Source organism: Cupressus sempervirens, chromosome 3 (genome assembly GCF_028749045.1).
Source record: "Cupressus sempervirens isolate cs-2001-9-10 chromosome 3, ASM2874904v1, whole genome shotgun sequence".
NCBI classification, from domain to species: domain Eukaryota; kingdom Viridiplantae; phylum Streptophyta; class Pinopsida; order Cupressales; family Cupressaceae; genus Cupressus; species Cupressus sempervirens.
Window position 1 is genome coordinate 680,015,458 of NC_143120.1, and position 25,641 is coordinate 680,041,098.

Here is a 25,641-nt window from a genome sequence, read left to right on the forward strand (position 1 = left end):
CGAAGAACTATAGTAAACAATTAAGAGATTATTGTATCTATCTTGTTTTGTTTAAGGCACTGAATTGTATAATTGTATGTTTGGGTAATGGGATCTTCTTTCATACATATGTATTTGTAACACTAACTCCTAAAAGGGTTGAATAGACTCCTAATAGGGTTGATTATTTTAATAGGGCCTAGTCCTCTAACAAGGACTGATACACTATATGTAATTCATAGACTCCTAACAAGGTCAATATCCTTAACATGGTTCTTATGTTTAGTGGATCATCTTGTGGTTACCATCCCCACTAGGGTTTTCCATTGGCTAGGGTTTCCCTAGAAAAAAAATTATGGTGTTATGAGTTCTCTTTGTGTATGGATTTATTTACTATTCAACATTATTGGTTTACTTTCATATGCATGTTGTAAAGTAATTAATAATATCTAGTTGTGGGAAAAAGTTTGTAGAATACTGATTCAACCCCCCTCTCAATATTATCTATTTCTAAAAATTAGTATCAAAGCTCAATTACTCAAAAGAGGCTGAACAACTTGAGTAAGATCCCTATGGATATGGAATAGTTGAAGAGGAATCTTAAAGAAGCCCTTGAGAAAATTGATCTTCTTATAGAAGAAAGAGACAACCTAAAAGAAAGGCAGGAAGATGCAAAAATTGACATTGGTTTAAACTGAAAGATATGATTAATTATCTAAAATTTAGAAAAGAATTAAAATAGTAGACTAGTGATAGTGATGAAGTAACAAACCTTAAGAAATAAAATGAGATTTTGAAACATGAGTAGAAAACTGTTGAACTTAAGTTGAGTCTGAAGAAAGATGATAGAAAGATTGAAACAAATATGAAATCTAAGAATACAAATCCAAGATCCCATTTGAATCAAGTAACATCTGAACTAGATTATATTAAAATAGAGCATGCAAAATTAGAAAAGTACAATACCATTGTGGAATGAGAGTTAACTCAGACTAAGCAATAGTTAAAGAAGCTTTACTCCAGTAGTGAGAAAATTAATGAACAATTATTCCACCAGAGATCTTCTTATGATAATATGGGTCTTGGATATCTTGTTGGAGAATAATCAACAAAAAAAAATTAAAGTTAGGAAGGAACTAAATCTAGTCATTGAAACCCTTGAACCTAATGAGAATGATCAGAATAAGATTGAACCAAGAAAATCAACAGAAGTACCTAAAGAAGTAGAGAAAGTAAGTCTAATTGAGAAATGTGATGAACGTAATCAAGTAGAGCATGTTTAACCAATTGGAAATGTAAGAGGAGTAACTAAGAGGGGAGGGGTGAATCAATTACCAAAAAAATAGTTCTAAAGCCCTTGAATGTCAATACAAACTTCTTACTAAGATAATTCCTTGCACTACTTAGTTAGAACTAGAGTTATATACTATAACTCAACTAACAAAGAAATCTTGAGATATTAATGTGTATTAATCTTTAGTAACTTAGTTGTAGAAACATAAAACAATAAGAAAATAACATGAACATGTAAGACATCAAGATTTAATGTGGAAACTCAATTTGGGCGAACCACCAATGGAACTTGTTACAACTTTTCACTCTTCTAAAGTGAGTCCTGTTAGAAGCCAACCCGTTTAGAGGTTACAAAACACATGGTTAAGTGTGACCCTATTAAAGGATTTGAATCACCCTGTTAGGAGTGGCCTTGTTAGAGGTCTTAAGATACTTTAATCTAGAAATGTGACCTTGGTAGAGGATTTACAAAATGACTATTAAGTCAACTCTATTAGGAGATTTCTTCACTACTACAATTGTAAGAAAGTAACAATGATTGACTTGATTGATGAAGCAACTAATTTGCTGATTTAGATCACTATACTAGTTTATTCTCTAGATCCTCCCTAATCATAATATTCTTTTGCAACTCCTTGGATACTTTATCTTTAATCAAATATCCTTGTTTATTCACATCTTTTTATATTCCTTCTTATTCCATACTTCAATCCAAAAATTTACCTTTCATATATATGAAATCCAATGTCAAGTCAACTTGAGTGCTCTTTCAATAAAAAAAATATCATCCACTAAGTTGGTTGGTATTAATTAACAAATTTTTTCTACTGTCAGTTGACAAACACTTAAAATAATTGCTCAATTTACATTGAACTCCTTTGGTAATTGACCTGACTCGGTTAACACTAACTTGCTTTGGTAACCAAACTGACTCAATTAACATTTAATTCCTTTGGTAACTGACATAACTTGGTTAACACTAAATTCCTTTGGTAACTAACTTGACTCAATTTATATTGAACTTGGTTCCTTTTGAGTTCTGCTTAACTGATACTAGTCTTCTTTAGTAGTTCGACTAAGCTTGGTTAATACTAGCTATGCTGGGTTAAAGTATGGCACTTGCATAACATCAATGAAAATACATAATTGATTTCAACAACCTCCCTCTTTGAAATTCATGGAAACACAACATGTCATTATGCAAAGAAATCTTAGAGAAACAAAATGATTTACAAGATTTTATAATATCCTTAGTTTAATTCTAATTCTTCATCCATGAGAACTCCCTATGAGATTCTCCCTTTGTCATCTTGTCTCCAGATTCTCAATAAACATGACATGTTTCAATCTCTTCCTCTTTGAAATAAAATTACAAAGAATTTATACAATGAATTTGTAATGTATTGATTTATATGCAATTAACTATGAAATTCTTGCATCAACTTTATAATTTGGCAATGAAGCACTTGTTGATGCATCATTAGTCTATACTCTTGTGAGCATCATATAGGGGAATGAACCCTAGCTTACCTCTTAGTTACAAGAATGTATCCTTAGGTAATGTCTTGGTGAATATGTCAATAACCTTCCCCTTTGTGTTCACATATTCCAATCTTACCTCTTTATCTTGAACTAATTCTCTTAGAAAATGATACTTGATTTTGATGTATTTTGTTTTAGTCTTCGTCATTTGATTCTTGGATATGTTGAGTGCACTTGTTTTATCATAATAGATAACTATTGGGTCCTTGATTTCTTCCTTCATTCCTAACAATAGTTACTTGAACCAGATTATGTTGGAACAATTAACTATTGCAACAACATATTCTACCTTTTCTATAGATTGAGAGATGCAATTCCTCTTTTTTTAATCCTTGATACTAACTTCTTTTTGAGAAGGAATTATTCTAGCCCAATCAATATTAGTAAAGGATTTCAACTCAAAGTTTCCTCCTTTATTGTACCATAGACCACAATCTTGAGTTCTTTTAGATATCTCATTAATATTTTGATTTCCATCATATGACTTTATTTTGGATTTGTAGAAAATATTACAACAATACCAAATGCTAATGCAATGTTAGGCCTTGTCTGCACCTCATACTAAAGTTTCCCAATCATGGATTTGTAGGTAGTCTGATCTACCTCCTTTGAATCATCATTATTGTATAGCTTGTGTCTAGTAGACATAGGTGTTCCAACTAGTTTGGAATCTTCCATTCCAAAAGTCTTCAATATCCCCTTGATGTATTTTGACTGAGTAATGTAGATGCCATCCTCCATTTGATGAACTTGTAAATCAAAAAATAATTTTATATCTCCAAACATTGACATTTCATTTTCTTTACTCATTTCTTTAGAGAATGATTTGCATAAGTCATCATGGCCTGTAAAATAAGATATCATTCATGGGTAAAAGTACAAAGTTGTGTCACCTTTTAGGCTAACTTATCAAAATGAATGAATTTCACTATTTTTATCTAAAAAGATTTTTCATTCAAACCTATGATATAGATAAATTCATTATAGCTAAGTTATATATGGTCTGACACTTTTCCAATTCAAAATGTCTCTTAAATGCATGTTTTATACTAGTTTGTATCCAATTACTAAACAAATAAAATTATTTTAGAAAATTGACGTTTCAATAAATTTTACTATTTTTTATGTTTTTTCAATAACATATAAACATGATTTTATACAGCTCAAAGTCAAGAATATTATCAAATAGAGTTTATAGTGTTTTAATTAGATATAGTATATTGTAATTAAAAAATTCTACAAGAACATATTTTAACACTCAAAAAAATGTTAATTTTGAGAAGGACAAAAATATTAAATTATATCAAAAAAATTTAAAAATTATCTGACATTCTAGAGGAGAGAGTCCTCTTCTAGAATGTACATTTTTTCTTCTAGTTAGAATAGATTTGTTTTTGAAAATGTGGTGGGAGATGAAAAACTGTCGATTTTAGGTGAGTTGAATTTTGAATCATTATAAAAGAGAAAATATAGGTCTAAAGACAATTTTTATTTTTTATTGTTCTAGCTACATATGTTATTTGTAACATAATATGAGATCAAAAGAAAATAAGTTTATTTCCATATAGTTTTTTTGTGGGAACTAGTCCCCTATTTTTTAGCATTTTCAGCAACCAAAAAATTATCTATAAAAATTAGGAAAATATATCAATTCTCACTCCAAATAATCATTAAAAATTGTAATCCTAAACTTCATCCATTTTTACACATTTCATTAGTTTACTTCATTTTAAAATTCTAAATAATAATACCATGTTTATGTCATTAAGGGTGAACAATTAAACTTTTGTTAGCCTTTTCCTTTACAAAAGGGTGACATTGGTTTGTGATTTTACCCCCACAAATATTTCTGCTAACAATATCTTGTTCAATACTCCTTTAATATACAGACTACTATTATCATTTTTTTTGTTGATGAATAGTCCTTTTCTATTAATAAAATATACTAAGAATACAATTCACAAAAAAGGGGCTGTGGGATACAAGATCACCCTACGAAATAGTTCACATAGCCGAAGCTGGACTTAAAAACATGGCCTCAGCTAGAAACAACAACTATTCATAAAAAAAAAAGAATAAACAACCTCAGGCTGCCAAGGCAATGCTAGCCGAGGGAGGAGGATCATCTTTATTAGGAAATCCCCACATATTAGTTGGATTTTGGGGGCAGATTGGGAACATTCTAGCCATCATCAGTAGCAATAGAATCAAAGGCAGCCTCCACATCCTTAACCTCTGGCTGCAGAGGAGAAATCACTAAAGCTAGGCAAGGAAATTTCCTAGATTGCGCCCGCCAAGGCCCAAGAGGAGGAGCCGGGGACTAGCCAGAACCACCGCAGGTTGGGGAAGTAGAGCAACACCTCCATCCGCCATCACCACCACTAAGAGAGTGGTGGCAGGAATCTTGGGAGTGTGGTGTGTGTGAGTGGTGGCCTGAGGACTGATGGCAAGAATGTTAGCCATGAGGTGTAGAGGCATCAATCGAGGCATCCAGAGGAACTTTGACAATGGTGCAAGGAGCATTGCCCTAGTGATTTAACAATTCTTGTAAGTGAGCAACTTTTAGGGCAACTTTATTAGCTTGCACCTATATTTGCATAATCACATTGTTACAAATGCATGCCTTAGTGTACATAGCAATGTTAACATCCAAAAAACTATGACTGAACAGAACAACATTCCTATCTTTCCATAGAGAAAACAAAATTTCCATCCTAAAGGTATGCCAAATCTGAGTGAATTTTTGAGGAATTTTAGGGGAATCACCCAACAAGATCATGTGCTATGAAAATGGTTTATGCCTGAAAGGCTTGAAAAAATCATGAATCCAGTGCCAATAATTTTGAGCACACTTACAAAACCAGAAAATATGCAAAAAGGACTCAGGTTGACAATAGAAGGGGCTTCTAGGATCAGGAACCCCAATGTGCTTGAGCCAAGGCCCTAGGGGAAGACCTTGGAAGGCAAGGCACCAAGAAAAGTGGGTAATCTTGGGCTCAATAATAGCACTCCAAATGGTGTCAAAATATTTTCTCCATTAAGAAAGCAAAGACTGCAAATGCCACCACTGGTTAAGTGTGTCAACGATTAGAAGATGGGGCAAGAGCCATCTGTACCCCATATTGGTCTTATAATTGGCAAATGGAGTGGTAGGATACCACTTCCAATCATACCACAAAGGCCGAATAGATTGAATCCCCACCTTATAAACCAGGTGCACAAGGATGGAAGACAACAGAAGGTCAAAAGTCTGTTGATCTATACTAACAAGGCGGTAATGAACTTGCATATCTTCCCATGACCTGAAACTCATGGTGACTCTTGAAAAGAGATCCTTAGGAGTTTGGATGCCACATTTGAAAAAATGTAGAGCACTGGCACCTTAAATCTTGGTGAGAGGAGTACCCTAAATTGAAAATAGGGGAGACCACCAAATATTTTGTTGATTTAAGGAGAGCCCATTGCGAAACTCATCTCCAGCCCAATGAAGCCATGGCTTAAGAGCTTCCCAAGATTTCTAGATAATCTTAATAAAAAATGAGCACTGAATGGCCACTAGTTCATGCATGATGAGAAGGGTTTGAAAACCAATCCCCTTCCACATAGGCCTGTTAATAGGGAAGTCGAAAGAAATGCAGTGCCTTACCAAAATATTTTAGGCTTCATCCCCAAAAATAGCCTAGATAATCCATTTTGCACAGAGAGCAAGGCCCTGTTTCTGAGTGGATAGTAGACCAAGACCACCAGACTCCCTTGGGAGACAACAAAAATCCCAAGCAACTCTGTGAAAACCATGATTGTCAAAACCGAAAGCCCAAAGAAAATCCTAGAGCAAACGTTCCAGCTTGAGATAGGAAGCTTTAGAGGATGCCCAACAAGAATAAAAGTACATATGAGTGGTGGCCAGAATCTTAGAACAAATTTGGAATTTACCAGCAAGAGAAAGTGGCTTGGTGATCCAATAGTCAAGCTTTTTGGTAATCTTGGCAAACACAACATTCCAAAGCTCAACAGGAGAGGCCTGGAAGGCAAAGGGAATGCTAAGAAAGCGGAAGATTTCCTTGTGAGTAACCCATTTCCATAGGAACTAGCTAAGCCAAGGTGGTGCTGGCAAAAAAGACTGGTGGTAGCAGAGCATTTTATGCCTTTGGATGGCAAGCTAGAAGCTTGACAAAAGGTGTCTAGACAATTTAAAGAATTTTTGATGTTTTCTTCATCCTCAAGAAGCATAAGAAAGGAATCATTAGAAAAATGACCATTGACTAATTGGAAGGAAGATTTAGGCAAGGAAATCCCATGAACTAGCCCTAAAGACATAGAATGAGCTAGCAAATAGCCAAAACCTTCAGCAACAAGGACATAAAGCATTGGAGCTAGAGGGAAACCTTGCCTAATTGAATGAAAAAGTCAAAAAGCCTTAGATTTCAAATTATTGATGGTAATGCAAGCATTAGCATCACCAAAGAGCATCTCCATAGACTAAAGAAAATTGGGACCAAAACCTAGAGCTTGAAGCATAACCAAGATGAAGGGCCATTCAATGCGATCATAGGCTTTAGCAAAATCTATCTTTAAAAAGATAGCTTGCTTCTTGAATTTGTGAGCCCATTCCATACCTTCCCAGACAACAATGATGTTTTCAAGAATATATTTGGACTTGATGAAGCTAGTTTTCTTAGGCCACACAATTAAAGGCAACATGTGCCTGATTTTGAGAGAGAGCGCCTTGGCAATGATCTTATAAGACACATTTAGAAGGGTAATAGGCCTCCAATTGCATATGTCCTCAAGATCACTAGCATTAGGTATGAATTTGATATTCCCTTTATTTATTATCACTCCTAAGCTTTCAATATGATATGCTTCGAGATAGACTTTGTGCAAGTCAGGACCTATTTGTTCCTAGAGGTGTTTGTAAAATTCATAGGGGAAGCCATCACAATCAAGAGACTTGTCATTTGCCATGGAGTAAACTGTCGCTTTAAGGTCTCTGAGGGAAAGAAGTTGCTCACAGAAAGCATGTTGCTCAATCGCAAGGCAGTTTGGAGTAACAGAGATACAGTTTCTCAGAGTTTCCTCCTGAGCAATCAAATTTCTCTATGAAGAAAAGATGTTCTCATAGTGATGAACAAATGCTTGCAAGATGTCAGGGAGACTAGATAGAATAGTTGTTCCCTGTTTGATCTTTTTAATCCCAACATTGGTATGATGGGCCCGAAGACCTTGAAAGAACTCCTTCGAGGCTTTATTTCCAACCTCTAACTAGTGGAGATGGACCTTGATTTGAGCTCCACAGGTAGCATAGTTGTCAGCAATTTGCTTGTCATGGCGAAGCTTGGCAAGGTGAATTTGCAAATCCACATCAAAGGGGTTGAAGGTGAGAGCCTCAGAGGCTTTTTTGAGGGCGAGGGTGTTGGCTTCATAAGAGCATTTCTTGAAAATTGCCAGTTGGTGCCCATAGATGCATAGAAGTCGAGCAGTTCTGGTAATGGCATCATTCCACCATTGAATCCATCCCCGCTAGGATGGCAACTGTGGGTCCAAATTCCAGACATGTTGGATGTGCGACATGGTGGAAGCATGCAGCAACATAGACATGTTGAGGAAGAATTGAGACTTGGCCACCTTGGCGACAACTATTTGCCAAGAAATGACAAAATAGATGGAATAGTGGTCGAATAATGTCACATCTGTCAGGGGAATGACAAGTAGATCTTGATCTTCAGAAAAAGAGAAAAAAGATTGCATAGAGATCATAGCACGATCGAGACATTTTAAAATGCAGTTAGAGCCAGCTCAAAAGTTGGACCAAGTGTGCTAGACCCCACTACCCTGGCCGCAGTTTGTACTGGGATCAAAAATGCCCAATTTATTTTGCATGTAGTACCAGGCTTCTCTTTCCCCAGCTATTCACCGAAGGGACAATGCCATTTTTGTCAGATGCCACTTCAACCATATTGAAGTCCCCACACATGACCCAAGTAGTAGGAGGCAAGTTGTCAGCTAGCCAAACCCACATCTTGGACGTTTCCACAACATCATTGGAGGCATAAACATTAATGACTCCAAAAGAATGATTGTGAATGGAAAGAAAAAGCTAGATAATTCTATGCGTGGGGTCAAAACCCTACAAAATAATACTAGAATGAAGGTGAGGTGACAGGAGAGTAACTACACCACCTCAGCCAGGTTCATGTTGAGAGGAAAACATAATGCCATCCTACCAAATGATGTGGCACATAGCAGAAAGCATGAAACCAAAAATTTTAACTTCTTGTAGCCAGAGAAAATCTAAATTACCAAGTCTATGATGGGTGTCCCAGACACAAAATTTTCTGGGGAAGTCTGAAAGACCTCAAAAATTCTAAGAGAGGAAGTTCATGAGTGTATACGAGGATTAGTAATGCAAAGAGCACTAAATATCAAATCAAAAGTATTCACAAAACTAAATAAATGTAACTTCAAGATAGACTAAGATGAGCTCTCAATTGAGAATATGAGCCATTAATGGGCTCTCTCAATGGGAAGTTCTCTTGTTGAGTAGCTTTGTCTAATTAGATAGGATGTATGCTCGATTTTCCAAAGGCTTCAATGGTGTTCTTGATGGATTTTGGCTTGGATGAATGGATTTGATGTAAAATGGCATTATGGCTTTACTTCATGATAAAAAAGGCATTACTTTGTTACTATGGGTGATTGTGTTAAAATGGCTTGGGAGAGGATTCCTTAAATAGCCAAAGGGCTTGAGGGATCAAGGGCTAGGATGCAAGGATGGGAGAAAGCTTATGGAAGGTTTAGATTGAATGAGAGGAGAGCACATGGATTGTGCTTCCTTACAGCCAATCAAGGAGTGACACATGTCACAGGGTCATTCGTTAGAGCAAGAGTGGTTGAAGGGTCAACAAAGGAGACTCAAAGCTCATAAAGACCCTCATAATGGCTTGTAAGAGCAATGAATGGGCTTGTAAGAGTCATTTATGACTTTTTTGGGCTTCATAAAATTTTATGGTTGGGATATTTGTGAGAGAGTTGAGATATTTTGACTTGGGTTGGATTAAGAAAGTCTTAAGCTTGACTTAGGAATGTGCAAATGATTAAGGCTTGGATTAGGCTTGGGTTAAGATTAGATTAGGCTTGTTAGAGATGGGCAAGTGGGTGTCATTTAATGAGGGTGGGTGAAGGAGGAGATATTTGTTGGCTTTGGCTTGGGTTAGCAAGTCTTAACCCATGTTTAGGGAATGTGACAAGGTTAGGGGGGGGATTAGGATTAGGGTCAAGGATAAGGATTGACATCTTCTAGAAGAGTCTGGGCTTTGGATGAGGATGAAGACTTTCTAGAAGATTCTAGAACTTCCTAGGATGAGGATAAATAAGGTTTTTAGGAAATAAATAAAGTTTTATTTATTTCAAGGGTTTAGGTTGAGGAGATATTTATTAAAATATTTTTAATAAACATAAGGATTAACATTTAATCTTAATTAAATATTTTGAGTTGGGATTAGGGGTAGGAAATGATGAGATTAGCCTTTAATCGAAATTAAAGAAGGATTAGAAGATTTTGGAAGAGGTTAGTGGTCTTAAGGAAATTGGGCAAGTTTTGGGCAAAAAATAAATAAATAAATTATTTTGGGATTTTTTGGTCAATTTATAATTAATAAATAAAGAAATAATGTTTAAATAAGATTTAAAATTTTTTGGGAGGGATTCCTTAATTAAATATTTTTAATTAAGATAAAGGGATTTAATGGCATAAAAATAAATAATTAATTAATTAATAAATGATGATGTCATCAGGGACTTTTTTAGAAAATAAAAATACTTTATTTTCTAAAGGATTTTTTAGGTGTCTACAATGAGAACTCTTACATATCATCCTCGTCCTCAAGAGAGGAACAACTATTCTGCAAGAAGGTAGAAACTAGGTGGAAGTCAGACAGGAAATCCTCTGACCTAACAGCCTGTCATTTCACTTTTGGTATCTTCGCACGTCCAGGAGGACTACGAGAACACCTTGTCGATGATGGCACGATGGAAGAAATTACAAGAGGAGCACGAACCCTAGCCAAGGCAAAAACCTTGGCAGCTACCTTAATCCCCTATGTAATTACAAGGTTTGGAACCTATGAAACCCCAAGAATAGGCATTGTGGAAGTCGCTTGTGTCCCCACGCTAGCCAGTGTAGACGCTCTTGTGGCAATAGGAGGAACCAAGAAGACTACCACATAAGATTGCTTGGGGGATAAGGGATTCAAGGGAACCTTGTCCTTGCACCCAACAGTAACCCATTCTTCCTTTTTTCCTTCAGCTTGTTTGGCAAGTACTTCTTTAGGCATGGGCTTGACCCTAGGTATAGCTAGAGGGCAATCCTTGATCTTGTGTTCTACATATTGGCACCTATAATAGGTGTTAGGTAGATTCAAGTAAAGCACTTTTTGGGAGAAGGTTTTAGCTCCAATCCGAATTTCCATACAATTATTGAGATCCTTGGAAAGATCAACATTGACACAAACACGTCATTGTGGGCAAGCATTAAAAAATTTCTCAGGCTCCTTGGTGACAACTTTGCCAAGGGCTTTGGCAATGGACTCAATGAAAGGCCAACATGGCAAGGGAAGACCTAAAAACTCGACCCACACAAGAATCCTAAGCTTTTTATCATTCGAGACTGTGAAGTCTCGGGACCATTTTTGGAAAAAAAATAGAGAGGAATGCACAATCCAAGGTCTGTTGTTAAAGATTATGTCTGTTTGTGATGGGTTAGCGAAGTGAAATAAAAAAAACCTTTGGTAAGGTTTTGCACAACATCAAGGCAGACTCTTGCAGGAGTCTAACATTTGTTAACCTAGTCTCAAAGCATAGTTTCAGGAGGAGTCCTACCAACAAAATAACCTATCAAGGTATGTTGCTCTAACCAGTCGCAAGTAGCATAATATTCTTGCAAAGGAAGGATAATGTTAGGATTACCTCATGAAAGACCTTCGGGACAAGCTTGCGTGGGCATTTGTTTTGAGGCGGCGTCATGGCAGTCCGAAGTAGCATCGTGAATACCAAAAAAAACTAGTTCACCACTGGCTGGAGCCATTATATCCTAACCTAAAAGATCCCATAGTAAATGCAGTTTGACAAGTGGTGCCTATAGAAGGAAAGCTCAGAAGAAGAGTCGTACACAAGAAAACTGAAAGTTCACATGAAGCAAGAAACCCTAGTAGAGCGAAAAAAACCTTGATCGGTTCTCAATCGTCTTAATCATAATTTGTTCTTTGAAAACTAGTACTTACTAGATATACATGTATCCTTTCATACCATGTTCTAGGAGCTTATTTAAGACCATATAAAGCTTTGTGTTATTTGTAGACCATGTCTCTTTTATTTGGATCAATGAAACCTTTAGGTTGACCAATGTAGACTTCTTCCTCTACAATTCAATTCAAGAAAGATGACTTCACATCCATTTGATATACTTTGAATCCATTATGTGCAACATATTCAAGTAGTGTTATGACTCCTTCAAGTCTAGCAACAAGTCAAAAAGGTTTCTCCATAGTCTATACCTTCTTCTTGATTATATCCTTTACACACTAGCCTTGCCTCATTCCTTTGCACTTCACCATTTTCATTCAAATTATTTCTAAAAACCCACTTTGTACCAATTACATTCTTGTCCTTGGGTCTAGGAACAAGAGTCCAAGTTTTGTTCCTTTCAATTTTCTCTATTTCATCATTCATTGCCTCTATCCAATTTTCATTATTCAAAGCATCTTTTACAGTTCTAGGTTCAAATTCACTAAGAAAACATGTACCTTTTAGTTTTTTCCTTTTCATTATGCCTCATATCTAATCTCCAATGATTTTTTTTAGGTGCATGATGCCCTTTGACATATCTAGCAAGTACAAACTCCTTCCTTCTAGATTTTGGACTTATTTCACTAGGTTCACCATAGTCAAAGGTTCTGTGAATTTTTGAACTCTGCTTAGTTCCCACTGCTTGAGACTTGGGTTCCTCTATCTAAGACTGAGTTAGAACTATTTCTAACTCAGGTTTCTTTGGTTATAACTTAGGTTGTACTAGCTGCAACTCAAATTACACTGCAAACTTGGGTGGTTTAGTCTGTTGTGGCCCAATCACATTTTTTTGTACTTTGGGTAATGTTTTAGGCTCAAAGTAAATAAAGTTTTTGTATTCTTTAAGTTCCTTGCTACTTTTTTCTTTATTCTTTTCTACAAACTCATCAATTTTTACATGTACACTTTCTATAACCTTGTGAGTAGTAAGATTCAAACATTTATATGCTTTGCTCTTGTTGTATTACCCTAGGAATATGTCTTCATCATTTTTGCATCAAAAATTCCTTTCCTTTCCTCTTTCAAGATATAAAATTTTCTTCCAAATACTTTGAAATAATAGATATTAAGTTTATATCCATACCAATAACATTTTTGATTTGTACCTTTTTTTAGTTGAACTTGGTTCAGGGTATGAACTACTATGCCAATAGCTTCTTTCTAGTATTTGGTTACAACATTTTTCTCTATCATCAGTGTTCTTGCACAATCCATGATGGATCTATTTTTTCTTTTTCCTATGCAATTCTACTGAGATGTACTAGGTGTAGATACTTGTCTTTTGATTCATCCTTCATTGAAGAACTCATGTTGAATTCATTAGAGATGAATCCTCCTCCTCTTTCTAACCTTAGGAATTTTAAATTCTTTCCTATTTCTTTTTAAAATCTAACTAAGTACCATTTGAACTTTTTAAAAGGTTCAAATTTTTCTTTTAAGGATATTAGTGTCATCATTCTAGAATAATCATCAACAAACAAAATGAATAATTTGTCTCTAGTGTAGCTCTCTATACCTATTGGTCAACAAAGATCTATATGAACTAGCTTCAAAAATTTCTCATAATTGAAATTTTTACTTTTGAAGCTAGTTTTGCCCATTCTTCTAATCTAACATTGTTTGCATATAGCCATTTTAGGTTTCTTCAAATTTGGAATACCTCTTACTCTTTTTTTCCTGCTTGTGGTAAATAGATTGTCAAAGTTTACATGGCACATCCTTTTATTCCATAGTCAACTTTCCTCTACTTGTGCCAAGAAACATGAACTTTTAGTAAGCTCTAATAGAATAAATTGCCTTTAGTCTAATTGCCATTCCCAACTAGGTTTCCTTTACCATCTAGAAATTTTGCTTTCCCATTCATGAATTTTATCTTCTATCCAATTTTTTTCAGCTATACCACACTTAGAAGATTGTGTCTTAGTCCTTTAACCTAGTAAGCATTGTCACATTTGAGTCCATCAATGTGACCTTTTCCTTTCACATAACATAGCTCATTGTTTCCAAATCTAACACTTCTACCATCATAATGTTCCAAGTGTTAAAACTTAGTTTTTTCACTAGTCATGTGATGAGAACAATCACTATCAATTATCCACATGTCATTCTTGCTAACATGAGAAATAAGTGTCATATTTTCATTATGCTCATCATCTGATTCATCTTTAATAGCAATGTATACTATTTCATCTTCATCATCACTGTTAGAATCATTAGAAATATAATAATATTTCTTGCCTTTGAACTTGTTGAATTTTCTATCATATTTGTTTTCTTTATTTGGCCACCTTGCAGCAATGTGACCAATTTCTTCACAAGAGAAACAAATCAAAAGTATTTTACCTTTATATTCACCTTTGGCTTTTGGTAATCTTCTTGCAAGAAGGGCTTCAATAGCTTCAATTTCATCATCTAAATCTTCATCTTCTTCACTGTCAATTTTTTTTCCTTTTGAGTTTCATCTCTTTCTACCAAGAGTCAGTTTGGCTTTGAATACTGATTCTATGATGCAAGAAGGAAGATAGTTATAAAAGTTATCCAAGTCAAAGGCTATTAATCTTCCCACTAGTGCATCCAAAGTTATATCATTTTTGGGATCACATCTCATCTCTTGAATAGATAAAATTCTAATTACACAAATAGCAAGAATAGTTCTTAATACTTTTTTGACTACTATAACATCATCTATTTTTCTGAATGTAACTTTGATTGCACTCACAATTGCTTTAATTCTTTCACTATATTTTGTAAGGTTTTCATCTTCTCTCATCTTCATTTGATCAAACTGGCCTCTTAGACTCTTTTCTTTGGCTCTTTTCACATTGTCATCTCCTCCATATATTTTTTCTATCTTGTTCCACATGTCATAGACAATAGGAAAATATTTGACTTCATCAAATTTATAGTAGTTAAGAGAGGTAGCAATGCCAACCATCATTGTGTTGTGATTCTTCATGTCCACCAACTACTCCACAGTTAAAGGCTTTAGAGGTGCCACATATTGATTCTCTAAGAAATGTAGATATATATCTCCAATGGTTCCTAAATGTAGCTTCATGAGTTCCTTCCATGCTGCAAAGTTATCTCTATTAAGTTTAGGGATCTCTCTTCTGTAAGACATCTTGATCTTTAGCTTAGGTCTTTGAAAACTTTCCTAGAAGCACCAATAGCTTTGATACCAATTGTTGGAAATATAATAGGAGTAACTGAGAGGGGAGGGGTGAATCAATTACCAAAAAAACAATTCCAAACCCCTTGAATGTTAATACAAAATTCTTACTAAGCCAAGTCCTTCCACTACTTAGTTAGAACTAGATATATATTGTAACTTGGTTAACAAAGAAATATTGAGACATTAATGTGCATTAATATTTAGTAACTTAGTTTAATAAATATAAAGAAATAAGAAAATAACATGAACACATGAGATACCAAGATTTAATGTGGAAACTCAATTTGAAAAAATCACCAATGCAACTAGTTACAATTTCTCACTCTTCTAAAGTGAGCTCTATTAGAAGCCAACCCTGTTAAAGGTTACAAAACACATGGTTAAGTGTGACCCTATTAAAGGATTTAAATCATCCTATTAGGAATGACCATGTTATAGCTCTTAAGACACTTAGATCTAGAAATACCACCTTGCTAGAGGATTTACAAAATGAATGTTAGGTTAACTCTATTAAGGGATTTCTCCACTGCTATAATTTTAAGAAAGTAATAATGATTGACCTAATTGATGAAGCAACTGATTTATAGATTCAAATCAATATTCTAGTTTATACTTTGGATCCTCCCTAATCAAAATATTCTTTTTCAACTCCTTGGATACTCTGTCTTTAATTAGATATTTTTCTTTATTCACATCTTTTTATATTCTTTCTTATTCAACACTTTAATCGACAAATTGACCTTTCATATATATGAAACCCAATGTCAAGTTAGCTTGAGTGCTCTTTCAATCAAACAAATAACATTCACTAAGTTGACTGGTATCAACCATTTAATTAATAAAACTATTATGCTATTAGTTAGCTAACACAAAAAATTATCACTTGATTAGTTTAAACTAAACTTCTTTGGTAATTGACCTAACTCGATTAACAATAAATCCCTTTGGTAACTGACCTAACTTAGTTAACACTAAATTCATTTGGTAACCAACTTGACTCAGTTAAAATTGAATTCCTTTTGTAACTAACTTGACTTGGTTTACACTAAACTTGGTTCCTTCTGAGTTCTACTCAGTTGATACTGGAGTCTTTTTTAGTGCTCAATTGAGCTCGATCAATACTAGCTATACTTAGTTGAAGTATGAAATTTGTGTAACATAAATGACAATATAAAATTGATTTCAACAAAACCACCTAAGGAGGCTAGATATGAATTCAGAGGTAGATGTTTTATATGTAATGAAGTTGGTCATATGAAGAGAAATTTCCCTAGTAAGTCTTTCAAACCTAATACTAATTTCTATTGTTATAATTGTCATAGTTTTGGACATAAAGAAATAGATTGTAAGAATCCTAAATTTGATAGTAATAATGGAAATAGTATAATGCCTAGAGATACTAACCCTGTAGATAAAGAATGAAGGATATCTACAAGAAGATCAAATGATGGTGAAGGATCAAATGAAGTAAGAAAAAATATTATGTGTTACAAGTGTAACAACTTTGGATACATTGCAAGGAATTGTAGAGCACCAAATAATCTGAATAGAACCAATAAGAGAAGGAATACACTTGTATGTCAGTTATGCAATAACTTTAGACACATAGCAAGAATTTTTATAATGGATAGAAGGAATTTCAATAGGAATCCAAACTACAAAAAGAAAAATAATATATATGATAGAAGAAATGATAATAGTAGAAATAAGAGCAAGAAGGAAATACTTAAAGAGCATGTTGAAAAATTTAAGGAAGTATTTGTAAAAGCAAACAATCCAAAAAGTTCAGATACAGTTTTAGAAAAATAATTTTTCGATGCACCTGAAGGAAGAATGAAATCAACCATAGTGTGTGATTCATCTTATTTGAATTAAACACCTTTTATCAAACTTAGAGCATCAAAAAGATGGAACATAAGTTAGAAGTTGAGTTAAGAGTTGCAAAATTAACATTAGGTAGTAAAGATTATAAGGAAGTTCTGATTAAGAGCTTAGGTCATTTGGTAAATGCATGAAGGAGAATGAAAACAAACAAGTTTACTAGTTAAAAGAGCAAAAAATTTATGAATTTTTGTAGATAATTAATGTGAAGTTTAATTCAAAAGATTTAAGGGTTGCAAACAAGAATTTGAGCATCATTCAACCATGTGAAGATTTAAGGAGCAACTCAGAGTAGTTTAACAACAAGTAAAGGTGAATTTTAAGCATTCACAATGTGAAGTGAGAAAATCCCTAGTTACGCAAAATTTAGGTATTTTATCAAGCCATTGAAGTATTGGATCCATTTCAATGATGAATCCCACCATTATTGATATTAATGAGAGGCCGAGGTATGTATTTAAGAAGAACCCATTCATATCTCAAGTAGATGATCCTCTAGGAGGATCTTCACAAGTTTCAAAAAATGTTTTGCATGTAGAAGATATCAAGGCATACATACATTACAAATTTGAGAGTGTTGGAGACAATGACATTCACAAGGATTTAGACCTAGAGTGCTATGGAGGCTTAAAGAAGAGTTCACACACTTGAAAGAATTGAACATAGTAAATCATATTTTCTATATGGGTTTTGACAACCATGAATGAAGCAGAATCATTCTAAGCCATATTTATGAAGGAATGTTTTGGGTTGGAGATGTTCTTTTCATGATTGAAAATGACATGATTCATAGGCTAACTAGTTTAAGCAAGGAAGGAAGAAACCTAGTCAATGAGAGGAATTTGATGAAGATGGTGAAAACCAATCTAAAGACCAAATAAGATGGTAGGAGTTTGAGAATTGACCTCATAAAAAAAATTGATGTGAGAGTGATCAGCAAGATCATTGGTTACAAAATGAATCATAGTTCAAGGTTGAACTCAATACCTAATGGATTCTTACATGTAGCATACTTGATGAAAACAAAGAAGGAGAAGGTTAATATGTGTGACATTGTTAGGCATTAGCTATTGGATAACATAGAGAAACTAAATAAAACAAGAAGTGCAGTGTTCAGGTTTGAATCTCTACTGATACACCTATTCTTCCAAGTTATAAGATAGTTCCCTAGTATGCATTCTAGGGAATGGGATAACAAAAATTAGTGCACCATGAAATTAATAACCTACTACTATAGGAAATAGTTTGAGGAGAGGATTATAGAAGATATAAACAAATTGATGAAAAAATTCCAAGCTATGATGAAGCAAAGATACAAAATACCACCCTCACTAGTGGAGAAGTACAAAGAAGACACATGTTTCATTATTGAAATAGATGCAACCAGCTGTATGGAGGTAGTTGTGATGAGAGTTAAGTTCATAGACCCTATGGGCTATGAATTGAGTGAAGGGATAATTAAAGGGTATGTGAAGATCACACTATAATATGAGAAGGACAAAGACACTCCTAGATGGGGAACCAATGTAGAAAGGATAAGAGAAGTAGAGAGAAATATCTACAACAAGAAAATAAAGAAAAATGTTGAAAAGATAATTGAGACTAATCTTAAGGAATTTGAAATGAAAAGGAAGGAATTTGAAGAAGTGAAGGGTATAGCCTTGGAAATGAAGACTTGTAGATAGACTAAGGTGTTTGTAGCCACACCTCTAGAAGTGGCAAGACCTTATGAAGAAGTCACCATAGTAGTGTCATCTTTGGAGATACCTTCTCTGCCCTATGTCACAGTTGCATAAGTGAAACCTACTCAAGTCAAAAGGAAGAAGATTTAAGAAGAAGTGAAGATTGATGAGGAGAAATTCACTACTCCTCCAAGAAAAAGAAATTCAGAGAGACTCACCATGGTTAAGACTGAACCTATAGAGTCATTAAGCTGAAAGATAATTAAGGAGTAGGCCAAAGGACCTGGTAAAAGAAGGAAATATCTTCACATTATTGAAATAGAATTAGAAGAATTAGGGGATGAAGAGAAAACTAAGGACAAGTCCACAAAGAAGGTGGTAGGTGAAGCTAGAACTTTGGCAATAATTAAGGCTTGGAATCCTAAGGTAGAAAATTTAAATGTACATATTATTGATAGTGATAATTTCATTTAGTTGAATAAGTTTTATAGTATGTTCAAAAATATGCACATAGTATAGTTAGAGAATGCAGTGGTAAGAAATATTATTTTGAAGAATAAAAGGTTTGAAAATGTAAAAAGACATATACTAGAGGACTTGTATAATATATTGATAACTAGAAGAAGAGTTTTAGATGAGGATAACAAAATTAGGGGGAACATGATATGAAAGCTTTGCAAAGTTAACATAGATGATGACATAAATAGTATGATGAAGGGTATTGAGCCCTTGTTAAGGAATTAAAGAAGATAAATTATTTTGATGGGAGGTAACTATGAAGAGGTTAACAAAGAAACTAAAGGAGCCATCATCAATTACATGAACTCTATGCCTAAGGTCATAGAAAAAAGCACAAAGATAGGGGGAATAATCCCTATGACTGTTGAAAAAACTACTTCAACAATAGTAGAAGCAGAAGTTAAGTTGGGCTTGACACCATGCAAATTGGTGCCACAAAAGTAATAGTAAATGTCATAGAAGATCCTTTCAAGGATCTTGTGACAAACATTGTTGGAAATATTATTGATTATACTAGCTTTGATGAGGAAAATGAGAAAAAGAAAAGAAGAAGAAGGGAGGAAGAAGGAAAAAGAAAAAATTGAAAAGAAACAAAGAGAAGAGGAAAGAAAGAAAAAGAAAAAAGAAAAAGAGAAAACACAAGGAAGAAAAGAAAAGAAAAGAAGAGGCAGAAAAGAAGAAAAAAGAGGAAGAAGAAAAGAAGAGGAGAGAAGAGGAAGCAAAGAGGAAGAAAGTAGAACAAGAGGAAAAGAAAAAAGAAGAAAAAAGGAAAGAAGAGATAGATAAGAAGCAAAGAGAAGAAGAAGAAAATAAGAAGAGAGAAGAGGAAGAGGAGAGAAAGAAGGAAGAAGAAGATAAAAAGAGAAAAGAGGAAGAAGATAAGATAGAAGAAGAGAAGAAGGTAAAATAAGAAGAACAAAGACAGAAGAGAAAAGTAAGTTCACCTATCGTTGCTCTTATCCTTGCAATGCTCACAGGCTTAGATGATGATGATCAATTAGAATTGATATCATCTTTTAGCAAAATTAGTAGCAAGAAAAAAAATGTAAAGAGTTTGCAAAAAAATCTCATGGAAGTAACTAATAAGATACAAAGATATTTGACTATAAGGTCACTTGATTCTGACCCTGAAGATAGGGAAAATGACATGATTCAAGCATTTGATGCTAAATTCACAATTTTGTTAGAGGTTGCATCAACACAAGATCATGCCAAGCATGATGTGTAGATGTTTGACACTATATTTCAGAACATCAAAAATGATTTATGGACTCTTGATTCTTGTATCAAGACATTAAGGAAATGTGAGCTTGAAGGAAAAATGTTGAAGTGGATGAAATATCAACCCTACAGCTCCCAAGAATCACTTGCATGAAAATACCTATACATATGATCAAATACTAAATACATAACTCACTTCATTAAACCAAGAAAGCAATAGGACCAACATAACCCCCCTATAATGTTGAGAGTTAAGACATGAACACTAAAACTAAGTGCAATATCTCCTACAGAAAGAAGAACTACGAACATTGAGAGTGCAAAAGAAGTACAAACACCTATAATGACACATGTCATTGACACATCATGAGGAAAATTTCATGGAAGGAACACTCACTTGAAAATGGAGGATGACAAATATGGCCAACATGAAACCCGCTAAGGCACTTTATAATGTAGTGCGAGTACAAAAAAACACAAAGATGTCCAAGATCCCAAAATGCAATAGAGTGCCACTTTATCTTAGTGTGTTTGCAAAAACACTACAAAAGGATGTCAAAAAAGATCAAAAGAGAGATAAGGCTAACAAAAGAGATAGTGCAACCCATAAAACATCATCTAGAGAAAAAAAATTGATCCCTGGACCTGAAACAATCAAGATCTCCATCAAAATGCAAAAAAGAAAAACCCTGATGGGATGTGCTTGGAGCTGAATCTAGAAAATATAATATCTCAAGATATGTCTCCCTAAGTGCAAAATATAACTTTTGACTTTGACTATATAAATAGGCAACCAAAAAAATCAGAAGTCTAAATAAACTACATCATCATGACAGGCTTAGTACCAACTTTCTAATGTTATCTCCTTTGCAAAAAATGGAGTCCAGATGAGCAAGTTATGACCAAAAAACCACATGTAGGTCAAAATAGAGTGGGAAGGGCCCAAAACAAAATTATAGCCTCAAGATCCATGCCAAAATACACTGCAAAGCATAGCCACCATCAACAAAAATTACATCACAAAGCATGTTAGTTTTGTTTTAAAATTGTACCAATTTGTGTGCCAAAAAATCCCGATTTACGTGCAAAAAACTCACTTTATACACAAAAAAATCTCAAATTTTGTGCTAAAAAAACTTGATTTAAGTGCCTAAAATCTTGATTTGCATGCTAAAAAACTTGACTTTCATGCCAAAAATCTCAATTTGTGTTCTAATTTTTTAAAAATTTGTGTGCTAGAAATACCCTATTCCAAAAAGAGATGGAAATAACACTAAAAATAACTAGTGAAGGACTGAAGAAGCCTCTAAACTAGGAAATGTCCTAGAAGATAGGAACAAAAGATGATCATGAAGAACACCACTAAACAATGGAGTTGCAAACACTGCCAAACTATTGATTTGAAGAACCTCCACTATATAGAACATGACCAAATAGAGAACACTAAGTCTGAAGATTTGATCAATCGAAGATGGAAGGTATTTTCATGGCCTCCAAAATAGGAATACAAGAATTTTTATATGGTAAATGATCCATCTCATCGAAATGCATAGGTATCTAGCCACTGCAATTGCCTAGTGCATAGGGTCAAATACTAAATACATAGCTCACTCCTTCAAACCAAGAAAGTAATAGAACCAACATAACTCCCTTATAATGTTGAGAGGTAAGACATGAACACTAAAACTAAATGCAATATCTCCTGTCAAAAGAAGAACCAGAACATTGAGAGTGCAAAAGAAGTACGAACACCTATAATGGCATGTATCATTGACACGTCATGAGGCTAATGTCATGGAAGGAAAACTCACTTGAAAATGGAAGATGGTGAATATGGCCAACATGAAACCCCCCAAGGAACTTTATAATATAGTGCGAGTACAACAAAACACAAAGATGCCCAAGATCTCAAAATTTAAAAGAGTGGCACTTTATCTTAGTGCATTTCAAATATACTACAAAATAATGTCAAAAAAGATCAAAAGAGACATAAGGCTAATACAAGAGATAGTACAACCCATGAAAAATCATCTAAAGAAAAAAAATTGATCACTAGACCTAAAACAACCAAGATATCCATCAGAATGCAAAAAAAAAAAACATGAATGGGATGTGCTTGGAGCAGAATTTGGAAAATAAAATGTTTCAAGATATGTCTTCTGGAGTGAAAAATAGAACTTCTAACTTTGACTACATAAATTGTCAACCAAATAGCATCAAAATTCTAAATAAAGTGCACCATCATGATGGGGTTGGAACTAGCTTTCCAACAATATCTCATTTACAAAAAATGAAGTCTGAATGAGCAAGTTATGACCAAAAAACCACATGTAGGTCAAAATAGAGCAGGATGGGACTAAAAAAAAGCTGTCTTGGGATCCATGCTAAAATGCATCATAAAGCGTGCCCACCAACAACGAAAATTACATCAAGAAGCATGCCAATTTTGTAGTTGCATATTGAAATTTTTTTATTTCCATACAAAAAAACTTGATTTGTGTGCCAAAAAACTTGATTTGCATGTCAAAAATCTTGATTTTTGTGCCAAAAAGTTTAAATTCTCTACCTTAGGAAATGTGCCCAATCTAGAAGCAATATTTTTTGCCTCAAATTCCAACTGTGTTCAAATTGGATGGATTTAATATGAAAATATGAGTTTTTGGGTGCTTTGAGCTCAACATTGATGTCCATTTGGGCTCAAAGTGCACTGAAAATTAGTGACCCTCCTAGATTCAATACAAAAATCATCTTAAAAATGAAACTCTTTGAAAGAAGAAACACAAATTTGAAAGCCAAGACAAATTTCTTATAAATAAAATAGGGGCATGAAGATCTAGAGCTTTGATACCATATTGAAGTTAATGAAAGATCAACCCCATAGCTCCCAAGAATTACTTGAATGCAAATACCTGTCATAGAGGAGAGAAGCAAAAGGCTATGGAGGTTAGAATTGCTAGATCCATAGATGAGACATTCCTGATGAGAAAAAAAATAGATTAAGTACTACATTAAAATCCTTCTTGAAAAGAATCCCATCCAGCAGGGAAAAAGGAATAGATTGTAATCTGTATTGTCTTCTTTTGGCCTTACTTAACCCTTGTGGATATCCTCCTCCTAATAAGAAAGTTGTCATGTCATGCATCCAACTACTTGGATTTTCATCTCCTATTGGTTGTTGATCTATCAATACTAGTGAAACCTCTTCAGTCATCTCCTAAGATGAAATCATCTATTTACACAATCCCTTTCCCCTCACAAGTTTGGTGACTTCGATATCAACATCATATTCCATGACTTTGGTGATCCAACCAGCCCTCTTTTCATTAATTTCCTTGCTTAAGAGGAAGTCCTTCACACTTACATGAGAAACTAAAAGATGGATCTTGTTGTGAGACAAAAGATGCCTGAATCTCTTTAAAGCTTTTATAACTACAAAAGCATGCTTTTCTACATAGTTGTATTTATCTCCATACTCCTTAAGCCCTTCACTAAAGAAGGATATAGGTTGCTCTTCCTTTATATCATTTAATTGAGTCAAAACAAAAGAAATGCTTGACTCACCCCCTAGGGCATAGAGAATAAAATCCTTATCAAAATTGGGGTTGATAAGGGTGGGGGCTGATGCTATTGTTGCCTTGGTCTCTTCAAAACTGGCTCTTTCTTCCCTTGTCCATGTAAACACCATGTTCTTATTTAGCATAGCTATAAGAGGCTTAAGCTTGGTAGCAAGATTAGGAATGAACCTCCTAACAAAATTGATTGTACCAACGAAGTTTTGCAATCCTTTCTTATGAGTAGGGAGTGGGAGAGCAAGGATTGCCTTTCTTCTTTCTAAATCAATGGTCAAATCATCCTTGGACAAAATATGCCCCAACAATTTCCCATGATTAGTGGCAAAGACACACTTACTTGGGTTTAGGGACATACCATATTCTCTACATCTTATAAACACTTGTCTTAGATGGTTGAAATGGTCCACTACATTCTTGGAATAGACTGTGATATCACCAAGGTAGACCAACAAAAACTTTTTAATCATGTTCTTTAAAGCCATCTCCATTTCCTTTTGAAATGTGGCACTTGCATTAGTTAGTCCAAAAGGCATTTTACTATAGGCATAGGTGTCCCATTTGGTTGTAAAGGCTATCTTATACCTATCAAACTCCTTGACCAACACTTGGTTATAACCTAAAAATCCATCCAAGAAAGAGAATCTCTCTAAACCACTGACCTTGGATAATATTTTTTCCATGGAAGGGAGATGATGGTGATTCATAAGGGAGGCTTGCTTAAGGTCCCTAAAGTCTACACATAATTTAATTTCTCCATTCTTCTTCCTAATAGGTAAAAGGTTAGCTACCCAATAGGAATGCTTAATAGAGAAGATGATGTTGGCCTCTATCAACTTGGATAACTCTTTTCTCATTAATGGTTCCATCTTGGGATTAACTAACCTCTATTTTTGTTTGACTAGTTTGGCATTATCACTCAAATCTATGGTATGCTGAAAAAGGATTGGGTCAAAATCCTTTAAATCATCGTATGTCCAAGAAAATATATCATTAAACTCTTGACATATATGGAACAAAATTTGTTGTTCAGTTTCAAAATACACCTTCCCCAAATTGAGGGTCTTCCCATCAACAACCACAACTGGTATGTGATTATCCTTGTTGGCAGCTAAATTCATACCTCTACCCCTTGCTTGCTTATCAAGATTGAAAAAACCTTCCAAAGTGATTAGACCTTTGGGAAACTTATTGGAATTAAGGTTGATGATTTGATCACCATACTGGCCTTGCAACTTGGATTGATTTCTTTCCAAAAATTATGCCTCATTTTATAGAAAATTGACAATTTGCACATTAGAATCAAACACCTGCCAATTGGTGTTGTTGTAAGGAACAACAGGCCTTACAAAAATTCTGATTTTTTTCTCCTTTTCATCTTCAATGTGCTCCAGTACATCATAAGATGCACCAATTACTGCAAGCCTATCAACATGTTTAT